General features: G+C 40.1%; 1 protein-coding gene across 7 annotated transcripts in view; it reads right to left on the bottom strand.

Moving 5' to 3' along the window:
• NEK1 (NIMA related kinase 1) overlaps positions 1-20594 on the bottom strand; it is a 227791-nt gene that overhangs the window by 196775 nt on the left and 10422 nt on the right. For 4 of the 7 annotated variants that reach the window (XM_061200802.1, XM_061200796.1, XM_061200801.1 and 1 more), the window contains exons 1-2: positions 11701-12094; positions 6794-6850 (exon numbers count right to left, since the gene is read on the bottom strand). The exons of 1 other annotated variant lie outside the window; for it this stretch is intronic. The gene's annotated coding sequence lies outside the window, so the exon portion shown is untranslated. Of the gene's footprint in view, positions 1-6793; positions 6851-10973; positions 11083-11700; positions 12095-20594 lie in introns of those variants that run through there. 2 more of the 7 variants (XM_061200798.1, XM_061200797.1) reach the window with 2 other exon arrangements.

Genomic DNA, 20594 nt, shown 5'->3' with positions numbered 1-20594 from the left:
ACCTGGAGCCCATGTTCCACGACAGGAGAAGCCATTGCAAAGAGAGGTCCACGCACCGCAAAGAAGAGTGGCCCCTGCTCGCCGCAACTAGAAAAAACCCGTGCACAGCAACAAAGACCCAACACAGCCAAAAATAAATAAAATTTTTTAAAAAAAGCAGCAAAAGAAAAGCAACTAGTTATGGGACTTCCCTGGTTGTCCAGTGGTTAAGACTTCGCCTTCCAATGCAGAGGGTGTGGGTTCGATCCCTGGTCGGGGAGTTAAGATCCCACATGCCTTGTGGCCAAATAAACCAAAACATAAAACAGAAGCAATGTTGTAACAAATTCAATAAAGACTTTAAAAAATGGTCCATATCAAAAAAATCTTAAAAAAAAAAAAAGGAAAGGCAACTAGTTATGTACAAGAGAACTTCTAAAAGATCATCAGCTGATCTTTGCAGGCCAGAAGGGAGTAGCATAATACATTCAAAATGATGAAAGGAAAAAGCTTATAACCCAAAATACTCTACCTGGCAAGGCTATCATTCAGATCTGAAGGAGATATAAAAAGTTTTATAGAAAAGCAAAAGTGAAAAGAGTTCAGTACCACTAAACTGGCTTTACAAGAAATGTACAAAGACTTGTCTAAGTGGAAAAGAAAAGACCATAACTAGAAATGTGAAAATTACAAAAGGAAAAATCTTATTGGTAAAGACAAACACACTGTAAAAGTAGTAGATAAACCACTTATAAAGCTAGCAGGAAGGTTAAAAAAGAAAAGTTGTAAAATCATCTATATCCACATTAAATAGTTAAGGGATACATAAACAAAAAGATGCAAAAAATTGAAGACAAAAACATTCAATTTGGGGGGTAGGGAGAAAAAACACAAAATTGTTAGAATGCATTAGGACTTAAGAGATCATCAACTTAAAATAATCATAGTACATACACACACACACACATACATATGTATGTGTGTGTGTATATATATATATATATATATATATATATATATATATACACAGAGAGAGAGAGAGAGAGAGACGGAGAGAAGAGAGAGGGAGGGAGGGAGAGAGAGAGGGAGAGAGAGAGAGACAGTGGGGAGAGAGGGTTAGGGAGGGAAGGGGGTTGTTATATATGAACTTCATGGTAACCACAAACCAAACGTATAATAGATAGATATACAAAAAAGAGAAAGGCATCCAAACATAACACTAAAGACAGCCATCAAGGGAATTCCCTGGCAGTCCAGTGGTTAGGACTCGGCACCTTCACTGCCATGGGCCCGGGTTCGATCCCTGGTCGGGGAAGTAAGATTGCACAAGGCACATTGCGCAGCCAAAAATAAAAAAAAGATAGCCATCAAATCACAAGGGAAGAGAGCAAACGAAAAACAAAAAGAACTTAAAAAAGAATGAGAAAACAATTAACAAAAGAGCAATAAGTACACACCTATCAATAATTACTTCAAATGTAAATGGACTAAATGCTCCAATCAAAAGATACAGCATGTATGCTGCCTTAGAAGAGACTCACTTCAGAGCTAAGACACACACAGACTGAAAGTGAGAGGATGAAAAAAGGTATTCCATGCAAAGGGAAACGGAAAGCTGGTGTAGCAATACTTATAGCAGACAACAGACTCTAAAACAAAGACTGTAACAAGAGACAAAGAATGCTAACACATATATATGGAATCTAAGGGGAAAAAAAAAAAAAAGGTCATGAAGAACCTAGTGGTAAGACGGGAATAAAGATATAGACCTACTAGAGAATGGACTTGAGGATATGGGGAAGGGGAAGGGGAAGGGGAAGCTGTGACAAAGTGAGAGAGTGGCATGGACATATATACACTACCAAACATAAAATAGATAGCTACTGGGAAGCAGCCGCATAGCACAGGGAGATCAGCTCGGGGCTTTGTGATCACCTAGAGGGGTGGGATAGGGAGGGTGGGAGGGAGGGAGATGCAAGAGGGAAGAGATATGGGAACATATGTATGTGTATAACTGATTCACTTTGTTATAAAGCAGAAACTAACACACCATTGTAAGGCAATTATACTCCAATAAAGATGTTAAAAAAAAAAAGAGACATAGAATAACAATAGACAACGATAAAGGGGTCAATCTAACAAGAAGATATAACAATTGTCAATATATATGCACCCAACATAGGATCACCTAAATACCTAAAGCAAATATTAACAAACATAAAGGAAGAAATTGACAGAAACACAATAACAGTAGGCAAATTTAACACCCCACTTACATCAATGGACAGATTATCCAGAGAGAAAATCAATAAGGAAACAATGGCCTTAAATGACACATTAGATCATATGGACTTAAGAGATATATATAGAATGTTCTATCCAAAAGCAGAACACACATTCTTCAAGCACACATGGAACATTCTCCAAGATACATCATATGCTAGGTCACAAAACAAGTCTCAATAAATTTAAGAAGAGTGAAATCATATCAAGCATCTTTTCTGATCACAACAGAGATTAGAAATCAATTACAAGAAGAAAACTGCAAAAAAATTAAAAATGAGGATATGTTACTAAACAACAAATACATCACTAAAGAAATTAAACACGAAATCAAAAAATACCTGGAGACAAATGAAAACAAAAACACAATGATCCGGGCTTCCCTGGTGGCGCGGTGGTTGGGAGTCTGCCTGCCAATGCAGGGGGCGCGGTTCGAGCCCTGGTCTGGGAGGATCCCGCGTGCCGCGGAGCGGCTGGGCCCGTGAGCCGCAACTGCTGAGCCTGCGCGTCTGGAGCCTGTGCTCCGCAACAAGAGAGGCCGCGACGGTGGGAGGCCCGCGCACCGCGATGGGGAGTGGCCCCCCACTTGCCGCGACTGGAGGGGGCCCTCGCGCAGAGACGAAGACCCAACACAGACAAGGATAAGTATAAATAAATAAATAAAATTAAAAATAAATAAATATATTTAAAAAAAAAAAAAAAAAAAAAAAAACACAATGATCCAAAATCCGTGAGACACAGCAAAAGCAGTTCTAAGAGGGAAGTTTACAGCAATACAAGACTATCTCAGGAAACAAGAAATCTCAAATAAACCATCTAACCTTACACCAAAAGAAACTACAAAAAGAACAAAACCCAAAGTTAATAGAAGGAAAAAACAGAGTTCACAGCAAAAATAAATGAAATAGAGACTAAAAAAAAAAATAGAAAAGATCAATGAAACTAAGAGTTGGATCTTTGAAAAAATAAAGAAAATTACTAAACCTCTAGCCAGACTTATGAATAGAGAGAAAAATATATAAAATCTGAAATGAAAGAGAAGTTACAATGATACCACAGAAACACAAAAGATCATAACTGATTACTGTACATAATTATATACCAATAAAATAGACAACCTAAAAGAAATGGATAAATTTCTAGAAACAATCTCCCAAGACTGAAACAGGAAGGAAAAAAAGTATGAAAAGACTGCTCACCAATAATTAAATTGAATCACTAATCAAAAAACTCCCAACAAACAGAAGTCCACAACCAGGCAGCTTCACAGGTGAATTCTACAAAACACTTAAGGAAGAGTTAACACCTATCCTTCTCGAGCTAGTCAAAGAAAACTGAAGAGGAAGGAACACTTCTGAACTCATTCTACAAGGCCAACATCACCTGATACCAAAACCAGACAAAGATACCACAAAAAAGGAAAATATCACTTTAAGGGTCAATATCACTGATGAACACAGATGCAAAAATCCTCAACAAAATATAAGCAAACCAAATTCAACAATACATTAAAAGAATCATATACCATGATCAGGTGGGATTTAACTCAGGGATGCAAGGATGGTGAGATATCTGCCAATCAACCAATGTGATACACCATATGAAAAAAATTGAAGAATAAAAACCATACGATCATCTCAATAGATGAAGAAAAAGCTTTTGACAGGATTCAACATCCATCTATAAAAACTCTCAGCAAAATGGGTATAGAGGGAACATACCTCAACATAATAAAAGTCATATATGAACCTACATCCAACAGCATACTCAACGGTGAAAAGCTGAAAGGATTTGCTTTATGATCAGGAACAAGACAAGGATGCCAAATACTGCCATTTTTATTCGACATAGCATTGCAAGTCAAATCAAAGCAACTGGTAGCTTTGCTAGCCAAAGCAATCATACAAGAAGAAGAAATAAAAGGAATCCAAGTTGGAAAAGAAGAAGTAAAACTGTCACTGTTTGCATATGACATGATACTAGAAATACCTGATATACAGAAAATCCTACAGACACCACCAAAAAGCTATTAAAACTAATAAATGAATAGAGTAAAGGTGCAAGATACAAAATGAATATACGGAAATCTGTTGCATTTCTATACACTAACAATGAACTATCAGAGAAATTAAGAAAAAATATCATTTACAACTGTGGCAAAAAGAATAAAATACCTAGGAATAAATATGACTACAGAGGTTATCAATAAAAGACTTGTATTTAGAAAACTGTATGACAATGATGAAAGAAACTGAAGATGACACAAACAAATGGAAAGATATACTGTGCTCATGGATTGGAAGACTCAATATTGTAAAAATGACCATCCTCCCCAAGGCAATCTACAGATTCAATACAATCCCTATCAAAATACCAATGGCATTTTTCAAAGAACTAGAACAAATAATTCTAAAATTTGTATGGAAATATAAAAGGCCCCAAATAGCCAAAACAATCTTGAAAAAGAAGAACAAAGCTGGAGGTATCACACTCCCTGATTTCAAACTATACTACAAAGCCACAGTAATCAAAACAGTACGGTACTGGCACAAAAACGGACACACAGATCAACTGAACAGAATAGAGAGCCCAGAAATACACCCATACTAATATGGGCAAATTAATCTAAGACAAAGGAGGCAAGAATATACAACAGGGAAAAGTCAGCCTCTTCAATAAAGGTTGTTGCGAAAACTCGACAGCCACATGCAAAAGAAACAAACTGGACTACTTTCTCATATCATATACAAAAATAAACTCAAAATGAATTAAAGACTTAAATGTAAGACCTCAAACCATAAAACTCCTAGAAGAAAACATATGCAGTATACTCTTTGAAATCTTAGCACTATTTTTTTAGATACCTCTCCTCAGGCAAGGAAAATGGAAGCAAAAATAAACATTTGGAACTACATCAAACTAAAAAACTTACACAGCAAAGGAAACTAACCACAAAACAATAAGGCAGTCTACTGAATGGGAGAAGATACTTGCAAACATTATACTTTATAAGGAGTTAATATCCAAAATATACAAAGAACTCATACAACTCAACATCAAAAAAAAAAAAAAAACCATTAAAAACTGGGATGAGACCCTTGACATTTTTCCAAAGAAGACCTACAGATGGCCAACAGACACGTGAAAAGATACCCAACTTCACTAATCATCAGGGAAATGCAAATCAAAACCACAGTGAGATATCACCTCACTCCTGTCAGAATGGCTATTATCAAAAAGACAACCAAAAAAAGGTGTTGGAGAGGATGTAGTGAAAAGGGAATCTTCGTGCACTCTCAGTGGAAATGTAAGTTGCTGCAGATACTCTGGAAAATGGTATGAAGGTTCCTCAAATAATTAAAAATAGAACTACCACATAATCCAGCAATTCCACTTCTGGGCATTTGAAGAAACCAAAAACACTAATTCAAAAAGATATGTGCGGGGGCTTCCCTGGTGGTGCAGTGGTTGAGAGTCTGCCTGCCAATGCAGGGGACACGGGTTCGAGCCCTGGTCTGGGAAGATCCCACACGCCACGGAGCAGCTGGGCCCGTGAGCCACAACTGCTGAGCCTGCGCGTCTGCAGCTTGTGCTCCGCGACAAGAGAGGCCGCGACAGTGAGAGGCCCGCGCACCGCGATGAAGAGTGGCCCCCGCTCGCCACAACTAGAGAAAGCCCTCGCACAGAAACGAAGACCCAACACAGCCAAAAATAAACAAACAAATAAATAAATAATTTAAAAAAAAACCACCCCCGAATAATAACTTAAAAAAAAAAAAAAAGATATGTGCACCCCAATGCAGCATTATTTAAAATAGCCAAGATATGGAAGCACCCGAATTGTCCATCAATAGATGAATGGATAAAGAAGACTTGGTATATATATACAATGGTCTATTACTCCATAATAAAAAAGAATGAGGGGATTCCTTGGTGGTCCAGTGGTTAGGGCTTGGCGCTTTCACTGCCGGGGCCTGGGTTCAATCTCTGGTTGGGGAAGATTTTGCAAGCCACATGGCACAGCCAAAAAAAAAAAAGAGAGAGAGAGAGAATGAAATCTGCTATTTGCAATAACATGGACATTACGCTAAGTGAAGAAAGTCAGACAGAGAAGGACAAATACTATATGATTTCACCTATAAATGGAATATATAAAAGAAAACAAATGAAGAAATGTAACAAAAGAGAAACAGACTCATAGACACAGGGAACAAACTGGTGGTTGCTAGAGGGGTGGGGGGGTTGATGAGTGAAATAGGTTAGGGAGACTAAGAGGTACAAACTTCCAGCTACAAAACAAATAAGTCATGAGGATGTAACGTACAACATAGGGAATACAGTCAATAGCACTGTAATAACTTTATATGGTGACAGATTGTAACTAGACTTATCATGTGACCACTTTGTAATGTATAAAAAAATCGAATCTTTATATTGCACACCTGAAACTAATATAATATTGTAAGTCAACTATACTTCGATAAAAAAATAAAGTCTAAATAAATAATTCGAAAAATAGTGATTCACATACCTTGCTCTTTTGTATTTCCATTCCATAGCAAGCAGGCTTTCTATGTACGATTCCCTTCTAGGAGAAAATGAGCTTGTCATGAAGACTATATTAAAATTTCTATGACAGTTTACCATATCTCTCATTGTAAGTGAACAAATCCATGTTCTCATTTCACCCATTAATACTAAATTTAATTTTATTTTGCCTCTGATATATTGATCCAGTCTCCTTAAATGACAAAATTCGTATCCTGGGCCTGTAAGACTCAAAGGCCAGAACTTTGCCTGTGGTAAATCAATGGGATAATCATGCTGAATAGAAATTTGTGGGAAAGAGCCTTCTTCTACCTCAGGAAACTTTTCTATTTCAAACTTTCTGTAAGAAATGACATGGCTTTTAGCAGCTATAAGAGAAACAAGAAATTAACTATTATGACAGCACTACAGCATCGCTAGTGAGTTAAAGAAGAAAAGTCACTCCAAACTTACTTTCAAGCCCAAGTTTGGCCAACCGGCCTAATATAATAGCTCTCTGGGCACCAGCCAGAATTTAATGATTTCTCCAGGACATGATATCACATTACTACGCTGTTTAGAAAAAATATAAGCTCATCTTAGAAAACTAAATTTCATAAATCAAATTACATTCAATGGTAACCGTACAATGAGACTACTTCACAACCATCATTACTCTGTGACTTCTGCCAAGAATAAAACACAATTAGTCCACTTGGCCCTCCCCCAAAATGGAGCTGCCAATTCCTTTCGAGGGCCCACGCTAACAAGATGGAGGCCCCGAGGGTCCGAGCACGGCAGTCCGCTGCCCACCACAGGACTCTAGTGTGTTCTGCCACCTCAGCAAAGTGGAGGAGAATCTACTGCCCCGGAAGGGAAGAAAGACGGCTCTCACTGCCACCAAATAACGTCCAGTGCAGACACCTTTCTGGACAATGAAAGGCGTGGTAGGTGAGTTCCAGAGCAACCAACAACCCCTCCTATTCTGCAGAGTCTACACTTGACTAGTATCGGACGCCAGACGAAGTGAAAGGGAAAACACGGCAAGATAGATAATTTCAGCGTCTTAAAGCATATCTAACTGGGGTACTTACTTCCTAGTCAGGAGACTTCTCAGCTGAATAACAACTCTAGGAGATTTTTAAACCAAAGGAAATAAAAGGTAACAACAAAATGTATATAGGCTTACACATCCAAAATCGTCGTAACATGTAACTGAAGAAGCACACGGATCCTGTTCTAATTTCATTACTGTAATAAACCCAAATTATAAATAAATATTTGTCCTTTCTATGCTTCAGCTTCCAAAGTCAGAGGGAAATCACATACCAACTTGACAGTATCTTAAGGTCTCTAACAATTACATCAATTTAATCCTCGTAATACATATGTGATACTGAAGATATTCAAAGTATAAAATTATAGATTTTTTTGATATTTAAGATTTCCAAGAGTCTTGTGATATAACAAATAAAGCAATGGATTCAGAAGAGAAAAGCTACGTGACCAAAAGCAAACCACCCGACTTCCCTGGGTCTTAGTTTCTTCATCTAAAAACACTAAAGATTTAAATATAATACTATCTTAAGGGCCCCACGAATTCTAAGTCTGTGACTCAAGGAGAAAAAAATTAAAAAGTAGGTCAGAAAGTAGGAAACTTCAACAATTTAAAATTGCACTATTAGCCACAAAGAGTAGGAATGACAGAGAGATGGCCAAAGTCTTTCCTTCAGAAAAATCAAAAGATGCCACAAATCTTTAGCCTAAATCTTTAAAAAGCCAAAAAATAAACTGCAACTTACAATTTAAGATACCAGACTGAACGTACATATTTACCTCTGCTTCTTCCCTAAACCCAGCTAACACAGCTTGAAAGGATCAGAAAGGCAGAAGAGGAGAGACAGCAATGGCAATAAAATTCTGGAAGCTGACAAACACAAGAGCAAGCAGCAACTGACTCAGGAAACTAGAGAAAGCTGTGTCCTCAGCCACGAGTGGGGAGGAAGTCACTTCCACTACAGACTAGCTCAATAACTGGCGGAGACTTTGTAAGAAGCTGTCTGACACACAGCTCCTCCATCCCCTCTCCCAGTCAGGTGACCACCCCTCCCATCTTGGCAGCAGGGGAGAGATGTCTCCAGATTCGGAACACCCATCACAGCTGAGAATGGAAATACCGTCTGGGAGACTGAATGAAAGCTGACATAATGAACGGTTAGACTGTTCCGACCATGATGGTGCACTTTTACCAGACCACCCTGCCTCCAAAAACAATCACGAACCCTGAGTAAAACATATAGAAGAACAGAAAGAAATTCACTGAGAGGTGGGGATATCCTAGTGAGTCCCACATTACCCCAGCCTTTTCCCTGAAGACATTTTCCAAACTGTGGCACAGCAGAATGGAGCTTGAGTAGAAAGCAGCAGCCTTATGGGCTGAGGACAGAGAGGTCAGAGTTTAGGGCCGCCAAAATCCTGGGGAGGAGGAAAAGGAACAGGAGGCCAAAGATGTGCACGTAAATTCCTCTCCTGTCAGTCAGCCCACTCCTAAGTTGTGCAGATACAGGGCAAGACTAAAACAGACTAGTCCTAACGATAGAAACAGACACAGGAACGACTCAAATACAGAGCTATCAGCAGGGGACTTCAAATAACCTTGATTAATAAGTTCAAGAAAATAAGAGGAAACGATGGACAAAAGTGATTTTTTAAAAGATGGAGAATTTCAACAAAGAACTGAAATTTATTTTTAGAAACTAAATAAACTTCTAGAACTAAAATATAAAATATCTGGAATTAAGAACTCATTGCATGGGTTTTACAGCAGGCAGCATACAGCAGGATTAGTAATCTGGAAAATAAACCAGAAGAATATATTCAACAAAAGAACAGAGAGAAAAAATGAAGAAAAAACAAAAAGACATACCTGGAAGGAAGGAAGGAAGAAAAGGAAAGGAAGTTTCAATATTTGAAAGATTTTAATTCTTAATCTCTAAATTTAATGCTTCCCTAGTAAAAACACAGACTCTGGGGGTGAGGGTGATCAGACAAGCTGATTTTTAAAGTTAATGTGAAAAAAAGAAGAAATAATAGCCAGAGATACTGAAAAAAAAAAGAGCAAGGAAGGAAGAGTTGTTCTACTTGATATCAAGACACATTATAAAGAAGTAATAATTATGAACTAGACAGGTAAATCATAGAAAGTCCAGAAATATATAAAAAAAATTTTTTTTAATTTGGTGGATGACCATGGTGACATTTTAAATCAGTAAGGAAAAGATGGATTTTGAAATAAATAGTTTTTAGACAACTAGGTAGCCATATGGAAAAAAAATTAAATCCATTTTCTTCGCTTTACACCAACACAAATTTCAGACGATAAAATACATAAATGTCCATCAAATTTTTCTATATGGCATCACTGTTTTCAAGTATGTCAACTACGCTCCAGAAAAAATATCTTAGCCTCTAGTCAAGTTAGACATCTTTCCTCACTTTTTACTAAGAACACCTTTAAGCCACAAATAAATGTTTGACATAATAAAATTTTGTGCACTGAATGAGAAAAATGTCAGAGTGTATGAATGAAAAGCTGTATCCCCACCAATCTGGAACATTAAGCCTCTTCAGCTGCTTCAGCTATTTGATGCACAAGCTAGTTGTCCTGAAGGGAAACACTGGTAAAGAAGTGTCAACAGATTTCAGGAAGCCCTCAGGGTACTGTCTGCAACCAGGATCTACACACATAGTTCTCCCCAAATAATGAATACCATTTTGGGTTATGGGAGAGGCTCAGTTTAACTCCTCAATGAGGAAAAGCCCTGTCTTATTTCTCATAATTCAAAAAAGCAGAAAGCAAAAGCGGGATTCCTAATAGAGTTTTTTCAAAATATTTGTTGTTCTTCTCTGTAAGTCTATTCCTCTCTGTAAGACTATTCAGACAACGATTAACAGCTTCCCTAGTGAAAGTACCAACATGTAAATAAAGAGTTTACATTCATGAAATGGATACATTCAAGTCCAGGGGATTAGACAGAGGAAAATTTACTTGGAGTACAACGTCAATGCATTATTAAAATGACCTCAAAAGAACTCCCGTGGCCAAGTTCCATAACCTTTACTAAACTCCCAGAGGTGACTCTTAACGTGCAAAAACCTATTTTCCCACAAAATAGGCTCCTTACCTCTCACCAAAAACAAGAGGGCAACGTTAAAACACATCTGCGGATGCTCTCATTTCAGACAAATCTAAAGCAGAAACAAAGAACTACTTCTCTCCATATCTGGCTTCCCTCCATCATCTCTGCAATACTGCTGAATCATAAGAAAAGGCCATTATTAGCATATACTGGATATTACTTTTAATCCTTCATAATTATTTCTGATGTAACCTACCCTGGCAATACAAAAATTTCTGCTTCTTGGGGGGGGCGGATCTTACATTAGAGAACAAAAATCAGGCCTGCATTAAAAAAAGAGTAGTGATGAACTCTACAAGTCCTAGAACTTTCAATGCCTTCCATAAAGAAATTGTTGAATCAACTATGGGAACTGAAATATAAGATTATGGGCCAGCCAGTTAACTGCTACTCATTTTCCAGTTAAAAGGTATACGTAAAGATCGCAGACAAGATACAAGCAACGTAAATGACTTCTTACCCATAGCAACGCTTCTATTCTTATTTTAATTCCATGATCACTATCGCTTTTTAAATAATGTCCAAAGGGTGCTCAGTAACACACACGGTTCCTTAGAGAACTCCCATCTTGACGAGGTGCGGCTACTGGTGCTATTTTCCGCGCGCTGCAGGGAGGACCCCGCAGCCTCTACATCGGAAGTCGAGGCAAGCTCTCCCGTTTCCCGAGCGACCCCACCATCGCGCACGTCACGCCGGCCCGAGCGCAGCTCACCTCAGGACCCAGGCCGTGGGCGGGCACCGTCCGGGGGTCGCCGCCTTCCCGCGGGGCTCAGCGAGTCCGAGGCACCCCCCGGCGGTCCGGAAAGGGCATCGGGCCGCAGCCCGCGCCGCCCCGGCCAACGCCCCGGGACACGGGTCCGCGCCGCCGGACGAAACAAACCGGTTTCCGAGCCCCTGACAACGGCGGCGGCGGCGTGGGGTATTCCCCGGGCGCCGCCCCCCAACTTCTCACAGGCGGCTGCCGGCGGCCTCGCGGGCCGGGCGCATTGGGGCTGGGGGCTCCTTGCCGGTTCGTCCCCCAGCCTCGCCACGCGGGCGCTGGCTACCCGACAACGCGGAGATGCGCTCCGGGTTCGGGCTCAGGACTCCACAAGCGGCGCCTCAAATCCCGGAGCCAGAGCAGAGGGCGGGGCGTCCCTGGCGCGGGCATGTGACGTCAGCGCGCCGAAGCCGGCGCGGAGCGGGGGTGGCCGGGAAGGGCAGGCGGGGGCGAGGGCGGGTCTCTAGGTGCGGGAGGAGGGGAGAGGAGGAAAGGGAGACCGGAGCGTCCCTCACTCACAGGAGCGAGGCCAGGCGGCAGCCAGAACCCACTGAAGCTGGTGTGGAGTAAAGCCTGTGATAAATTCGTCCCGCACATACCGCACAGAAAAAGGGATTTTTTTTTTTTAACTTGAGGGCCATTTCTTAGGGATGCCATATTTTTAGGCTAAATTTGCTTTAAAAAGCAAGACAAGTGAAATAAGTCAAATACTGTATGATATCACTTATATGTGGAATCTAAAAAATAATATAAACTAGTGAATGTAACAAAAAATCAGCTATAATCCAACAAATATTTTTTTTCTTCCTTTATAAATTTATTATTTTCGGCTGCGTTGGGTCTTCATTGCTGCGTGTGGGCTTTCTCTAGTTGCGGCGAGCAGGAGCTACTCTTCCTTGCAGTGCGCGGGCTTCTCATTGTGGTGACCCTCTCGTTGCGGTGTGTGGGCCTCAGCAGTTGTGACACACGGGCTCAGCAGTTGTGACACACGGGCTCAGTAGCTGTGGCTCGCAGGCTCAGTAGTTGTGGCTCATGGGCTCTAGAGCACAGGCTCAGTAGTTATGATGCACGGGCTCAGTAGTTGTGGCTCACAGGCTCTAGAGCACAGGCTCAGTAGTTGTGGCTCACGGGCTCAGTAGTTGTGGCTCGCGGGCTCTAGAGCATAGGCTCAGTAGTTGTGACGCACGGGCTTAGTTGCTCCGCAGCATGTGGGATCTTCCCGGACCAGGGCTCGAACCTGTGTCCCCTGCATTGTCAGGTGGATCCTCAACCACTGCCCACCAGGGAAGCCCTCTAATGAATATTTTAAAAAACAAACAAACAAAAAACAGCAAAAAGGAAACAGACTCACAGATACAGAAAGCAAACAAGTAGTTACCAGTGGGGAGAGGGAAGGAGGGAGGGGCACGATGGGGGTATGGGATTGAGGTACAACTACTATGTATAAAATAAATGATAAAGGATATATTGTACAGCACAGGGAAATATAGCCATTATTTTGTAATAACTATAAATGAAGTATAACCTGTAAAAATATTGAATCACTGTGTTGTACACCTGAAACTTATGTAATATTGTACACTGACTGTACCTCAATAAATAAATAAATAAACAGAATGTTTTTAAAAAGCAAGCCTATTCCTAGTATATTCTGGATGATTAAAGCAAGAAAGTATTTTTAAGTCTTGAAATTTTTTTTTAGTATAACTTGGTTTAAAGAGAAAAAAATTAAAACAAAAACAAAACAAATAAACAAAATGTGGTTCTACACCTTTACATCTAACGGGTGTATGCATTACTCGCTGGTATATTGAAAGGGTTAGTGGTCTAAGTACCTTTCTTCATTGCAGGACTTTGAAAGATAGAGACAGACTGTGTAATAAGGGATCAGGTGCGGTGTAGTCCTTCAGCTAAATTGCCTTCCCTAGAGTAAAGCCGAGATACTGGAGAATCCAAACTCGAGGCTGAAGGAGGACGGTGGTCTAGCCACCTTAGTTACTCCCCAGGTTGTAGTACCTGTTTGTATGTGTTGTGTGTAGCGTGGCAGAGACACCACAGATTCTGCCAGAGACCTCAGATGTAAATGATTCAGACCTTGGCTTCAAAGAAATCTGCTTCCTTCCCCCTCATGCCCTCCCAAACACACCAGCGCCTAAAACCTCTCTGGGTTCTCCTGCCAGTCTGGTTTAGTCCTGCTTATAAGAAGTACTTTATTGCTAGCATAGAAATTGAACGTTTTTGGCTTCTTTGCCAGAAGATGGCACTGCAAGTCATCCAACCTGGCAAGCTGGGGCAGTCTGCTTTGGTATATCTCCTCTCTTCAATCTCCAAGCAAAAGACTTGTTTCCCTCATTTCTCGACTCCTAGGCTAACCTCCTGTGACCCCTCCCACCCCCAGTCAGTAGGAATTTTGGTGTCTGAATGCACAATAACACCAGTTCTACCCACATCCCTTTGTACAGCAAAGCAACATGAAAACATTGCCAATTGCTAATCTAAGTAAATTCTTTTTTGCTGCTTTCATGAAGAATGATTAGTCAGATCCTTCTTTAGGCTCCTGTCATAAACTGCTGGTGGGAACATAAACTGCTATAGTCTTTGCAGAAGGCATGACAGCTATATGCATATCCTTGACAGCAAGTTCACTTCTAAGACAAGAGGGCAAATATATATATATATATATACACAAGGTAACCATCATTGTTTATAATCAGAAAAACTAAAAACAATGTAAATGTCTAACAATAAGGAATTGACTGAATACATTCCAATATATCCACACAATGGAGTATTCTGAAAACATTAAAAAGGGTGATTGGGATCTATTTGTACTGACACAGAAAGTTGCCCCTGACATACTGTTGAGTAAATAATGCAGTTTACTCTTTACTGTAACAGAGCAAAGGGCCAGTGCCCAAGGCGTAGAAAGCCAAACTCCGACAGCGACAGGAGGAGTTTGCAGCAAAGTAAGGGTTTATTGCAGGGATCCAGGCAAGGAGGTGGGAGACGATCCTCAGATCCACTCCCCCTTGGTCTTTGAGTTGTGTGTGTGTGTGTGTGTGTGTGTGTGTGGTTTTTTTGTTTGTTTGTTTTAAAGGGAAAAAACAGAGAAGCTGGGGTTAATCATTGTCTTGTCACGTTTCTTAATCAAAAATCAGGAGTCAGGATGTCTCTGGATTATGATTCTCTGGCCAGGTGTTCCATGGCTGGGGGGTCTGTGAGCTCATCTTGCCCTGGAGAAACAACCTGCATTTATATGTCAATGATATCTATAATAGCAATTTCAGTACTTTAACAATGTTATCAATAACAACAATTTTAGTCATCTGATTCTGGTTGATGAGTGTTCAGTGAGCATAGGATTGAGGTCAGAGGGGACAAGAAAGGGGATAAAATTTTGGATGGAGAGATGAATCATAAACTCGGTAAGGGAACTTGGTTTTAGGGGGACTCAGTTTCATAACCTGAGTTAAAAGGATTACCTGATTATTTCTCTTTCCAGTTTATATACTTCGGTAATATTTTTTTCTTTTTACAACAAGAGTGTGTTTAGCTTCCTTTGATTCTTTTTATTTAAATATTTTATTGGATTCTTCTTTCAAACAACAAAAAGTCTGTTCCTTGCAAAAACCCAGTAACACAAACATGCATACGTAAGGTCCGTATGCAGTCTGTTTCCAGAACTCACCCTGTGCTCACTCCCCCAGGAAGCCACTGTTAACAGTTTCACGTATATAATCTACGTTTTTCTCTAAGCTCATAAAAACATACATGAGCTTGTATTCATATATATTAGTTTTAATCCTTTAAAATGAGATTATAGTATATACATTATTTTGCCACCTGAATTTTTTTAACAGTAAATCATGAACATTTCTGCAGAGATCAATTAATTCTTGTTAATTATATCAATACTCCATGAGATAAATGTACCGAAATCTATTTCATTAGATCCCACTCAACAGACATAGAGATGGTCTCCACTGGTATTATTATTTCTGAAGGATAGATTCTGAAAAGAGGGTTTGCTGGGTCAAAAAGCATACTTTTTTTTTTTCTTTTTTCACTTTAACAGGTACTCCTGTGCTTTGGTTATATATTTCTGTGTAACAAACCACCCTAAAACTTAGTGGCCTAAAACAACAACGATTTATTATTTCTCACACTTCTGAGGCCAGGAAGTCAAGCAGGGGTCTGCTGGGTGGTACTTTTGCTCCCTGTGGCCCTGGCTAGAGTTGCTGATATGTTTTATGGCATCTTTGACCATACAGAAATTTGTCAATTTGTTTGTGGTCAAATCTATCGGTCTTTTTCTTTGTCACTTAGGTTCCTCATCTTGCCAAGCGAATGTTCCTTCACCCCAGAATTATCTAAATAATCTCAACGTTCTTGGGTTTTAATTGTCTAATGAATTTAATGCACTTGAAATTTATTTTTATACATGAGTAACATAGGGAGAATAACTTGGTTTTCTTTTGGAGTGAAAGCTAGTTAGGCCAGAATCATTTGTTAAATGTGATTTCCTTTTCCACTGATTTGAAATGTAAACTTTATCATACACTACATTTACTATTTATACCTGTGTCTATTTATGGATTTCTCTTCCATTTACCTATTAATTTCTTACTCAATGTGTCCATTTTAAAAAGAATAAGTTTCTTTTGGGACTTCCCTGGTGGCCCAGTGGCTAAGACTCCACCCTCCCAATGCAGGGGGCCCCAGTTTGCTCCCTGGTCAGGGAACTAGATCTCACATGCCACAACTAAGAGTTCACATGTTCCAACTAAGAGTTCACATGCTGCAACTAAAAGATCCCACGTGTTGCAACTAAAGATCCTGCACAGGGCAATGAAGATCCCGTGTGCCACAACTAAGATCCAGTGCAGCTAAGTAAATAAATATGTGTGTGTATATATATATATTTTTTTTTAAAAAAAGAATAAGTTTGTTTTAGTAATCAGGAAATTCTGTAAACAATGTTACTGAACCAAACTTGGATCCACTCTCCCTCGCTCAGTAAAGCCAATCTACTGACAGCAGGTTGTGAGGAAGGAAAGTGCAGTGTTCATTACAAGGCACCAAGCAAGGAGAATGGGCAGCTCATGCTCAAAACACCTGAATTCCCTGATGAATTTCACGGAAGGGTTTTGAAAGGCTGGGGAAGGAGAGGGTCACAGAGTGTATGATCAGTTTGTGTACAATTCTCTGATTGGTTGATGGTGAGCTGACAGGGTGATATTCCAGGAAACTCAATTACCAGTTTTCTGCCTCCAAGCAGTCTGGGGTCTACGTGCTGGTGGTCAGCATGCAGTTAACTTCTTCTATCTGGTGGGGGTTTCAGTATCTGCAACACAGCTCAAAGGACGTGGCTCAGAATAGTACCTATTGCCCTTGAGGAGTAATTAAAGGTCCTTGACTTTGTTTTATGGCTACACTCTTATTATTCCATCTTGTTTGACTATTTTCCTTTGTTTATGTATTTTCTCAATTCTCTGATTAAATTTGCTCTTTGGAACCTGGAGAAGGCCTAAGAGGCTAAAGCTTTTCTAAAAACAGCAGGCAGGGGACATGGGGGGGAGAGAGGGGTCTGTCCCCAGGGAAGACCCCACAGGATCCTGCTTGGTTTCAACAATATTTCCATTTGAAAAAAAAAAGAAATGCCAACACTAAAATAATTTTTTTTTCAGGCCTCACCGCATGGCTTGTGAGATCTTAGCTCCCTGACCAGGCACTGAACCGGGGCCATAGCAAGTGAACGTGCCGAGCGAGTCCTATCCTCTGGACTGCCAGGGAATTCCTAAATTAATTTTTAAAATTATGATAATTAAACAGACCTTCTATCCTAAATATGGTTATAAAATTATACTTGTGGACCTCTTTTCTGGTAGAAAAAAGAAAAAGAAAATTCCTTAAACCTTTATTCATAGCAGTGTATAACATGGCAAGCAGAAAGGGACTATTACTAAACTGCTCTTCCACTGAGGTTTTTCAGAAATATACCCTGTCATTCATTCACAGTAAATTGAGTGCCATGCTGGGTGATGGGGACAGACATATTCAGGGCTGGGTATTGTGGTTTGTTCTTTCCAGAAAGCAGGCAGCAATGAGACAAATGGGAGGATAACAAATTAGAGCAGGTGGTTGGCAGTCCACATACAATGAGTGTTTTCCCTTTGTGAAGTTATGAAAAGGCCATGTGTTTGTGTAGCTTTATGTATGGGATCAAACTATCCTGACACACAAGTCATCTTTTGTGATTGGGGAAGAGAAAGACCTAAAACCTTAAACAGGAGGAAACACATTCTCTAAAATCCAGACCTCTTGAAAACATGTAATATTCAAATGCAAGAGGAAAACAACTCAGAGTCTGTGAACTCCACCTTTTTATATTCCAAGAGGAGAGCTTTTAGTTTTAAGCCACACTCCTGAAAGCCTACTCTGGCCTTATGCTAGATGTACAGTTTAAACTAACCATTAGCTGCAGGGAGCTTGGATGGAAACTGCAGCAGCCTGCTGCATTTCTGGATCTTAATCTGGTAGGTCTAACTTGATATGCGAAGATAAAACATTATCTAGTCAGGTCTTAAATTTCAGGCTTTCTGGGCTGGGTAACCACAAGAGCTCATATGAGAAGGAGGAGCTCTGACTGAGGAGGAAGATCACAATTTATTTCCAGGAAGAATAAAGCAAAACACTGAGCCCTGAGCTGGGTAGAGCCTGAGACAGGAGTCTCACCATGAGACTGAACTGGGGACGGGCTTGGATGAATAGCTCAGAGTGTATCAAATTCCAGGGAGGCTTAGATAGGGGATCTATAGGAGAGAATCATGAAACTGGAAGATTGTCAGCCCTGTCAAAGCCTTCAAAATGTAATCAAGGAGGTCCCAGCCTGTCTGACCAAGACTGACTATCTTGAGGGAATCTTTACATGGTGGAGCCATTACTGAGATGAACCTCTGCAGGAAACATGAACGCCACCACAAGTTACTGCACTCTGTGGGAGCCCGGTTCATTCACTTTGTGCCCCTGGAGTGGAATCCAAGTGGAAAGGTCGGCATGATGGTTGAGGTCTATGGATACTCCTATACCACCAGAGACCTCTTGGCCCCAGGTATTATCAACCAGGGAGAGCTCTCCCAGAGATCTCCATCTCAATGCTAAGACGCAGCTCCACTCAACGACCAGCAAGCTCCAGTGCTGGACACCCCATGCCAAACAACTAGCAAGACAGGAACACAATGCCACCCATTAGCAGAGAGGCTGCCTAAAATCATAATAAGTTCACAGACACCCCAAAACACACCACCGGATGCGGTCCTGCCCACCAAAAAGACAAGATCCAGCCTCATCCACCAGAACACAGGCACCAGTGCCCTCTACCAGGAAGCCTACGCAACCCACTGAACCAATCTTACCCACTGGGGGCAGAAACCAAAAACAAAGGGAACTACGAAACTGCAGTCTGTGAAAAGGAGACCCCCAAACACAGTAAGTTAAGCAAATGAGAAGACAGAGAAATACACAGCAGATGAAGGAGCAAAGTAAAAACCCACCAGACCAAACAAATGAAGAGGAAATAGGCAGTCTACCTCAAAAAGAATTCAGAATAATGACAGCAAAGAGGATCCAAAATCTTGGAAATAGAATGGAGAACATACAAGTAACGTTTAACAAGGACCTAGAAGAACTAAAGAGCAAACAAACAAAGATGAACAACACAATAAATGAAATGAAAAATTCTCTAAAAGGAATCAATAGCAGAATAACTAAGGCAGAAGAACCGATAAGTGACCTGGAAGATAAAATGGTGGAAATAACTACCACAGAGCAGAATAAAGAAAAAAGAATGAAAAGAATTGAGGACAGTCTCAGAGACCTCTGGGACAACATTAAACGCACCAACATTTGAATTATAGGGGTCCCAGAAGAAGAAGAGAAAAAGAAAGGGACTGAGAAAATATTGAAGAGATTACAGTTGAAAACTTCCCTAATATGGGAAAGGAAATAGTCAATCAAGTCCAGGAAGCATAGAGAGTCCCATACAGGATAAATCCAAGGAGAAACACACCAAGACACATATTAATCAAACTATCAAAAATTAAATACAAAGAAAAAATATTAAAAGCAGCAAATAACATACAAGGGAACTCCCATAAGGTTAACAGCTGATCTTTCAGCAGAAACTCTGCAAGCCAGAAGGAAGTGACAGGATATATTTAAAGTGATGAAAGGGAAAAACCTACAACCAAGATTACTCTACCCAGCAAGGATCTCATTCAGATTTGACAGAGAAATTAAAATCTTTACAAACAAGCAAAAGCTAAGAGAATTCAGCACCACCAAACCAGCTTTACAACAAATGCAAAAGGAACTTCTCTAGGCAGGAAACACAAGAGAAGGAAAAGACCTACAATAACAAACCCAAAACAATTAAGAAAATGGTAATAGGAACATATATATAGATAATTACCTTAAATGTAAATGGATTAAATGCTCCAACCAAAAGACATAGACTGGCTGAATGGATACAAAAACAAACCCATACATATGCTGTCTACAAGAGAACCACTTCAGACCCAGGGACACATACAGACTAACAGTGAGGGGATGGAAAAAGATATTCCATGCAAATGGAAATCAAAAGAAAGCTGGGGTAGCAATTCTCACATCAGACAAATAGACTTTAAAATAAAGACTATTACAAGAGACACAGAAGGACACTACATAATGATCAAGGGATCAATCCAAGAAGAAGATATAACAATTGTAAATATTTATGCACCCAACATAGGAGCACCTCAATACATAAGGCAAATGTTAACAGCCATAAAAGGGGAAATCAACAG

Source organism: Eubalaena glacialis, chromosome 9, assembly GCF_028564815.1.
Source record: "Eubalaena glacialis isolate mEubGla1 chromosome 9, mEubGla1.1.hap2.+ XY, whole genome shotgun sequence".
Taxonomy (NCBI): domain Eukaryota; kingdom Metazoa; phylum Chordata; class Mammalia; order Artiodactyla; family Balaenidae; genus Eubalaena; species Eubalaena glacialis.
Note: the sequence above shows the minus strand (reverse complement) of the source record. Positions and strands in the feature narration are given on the sequence as shown.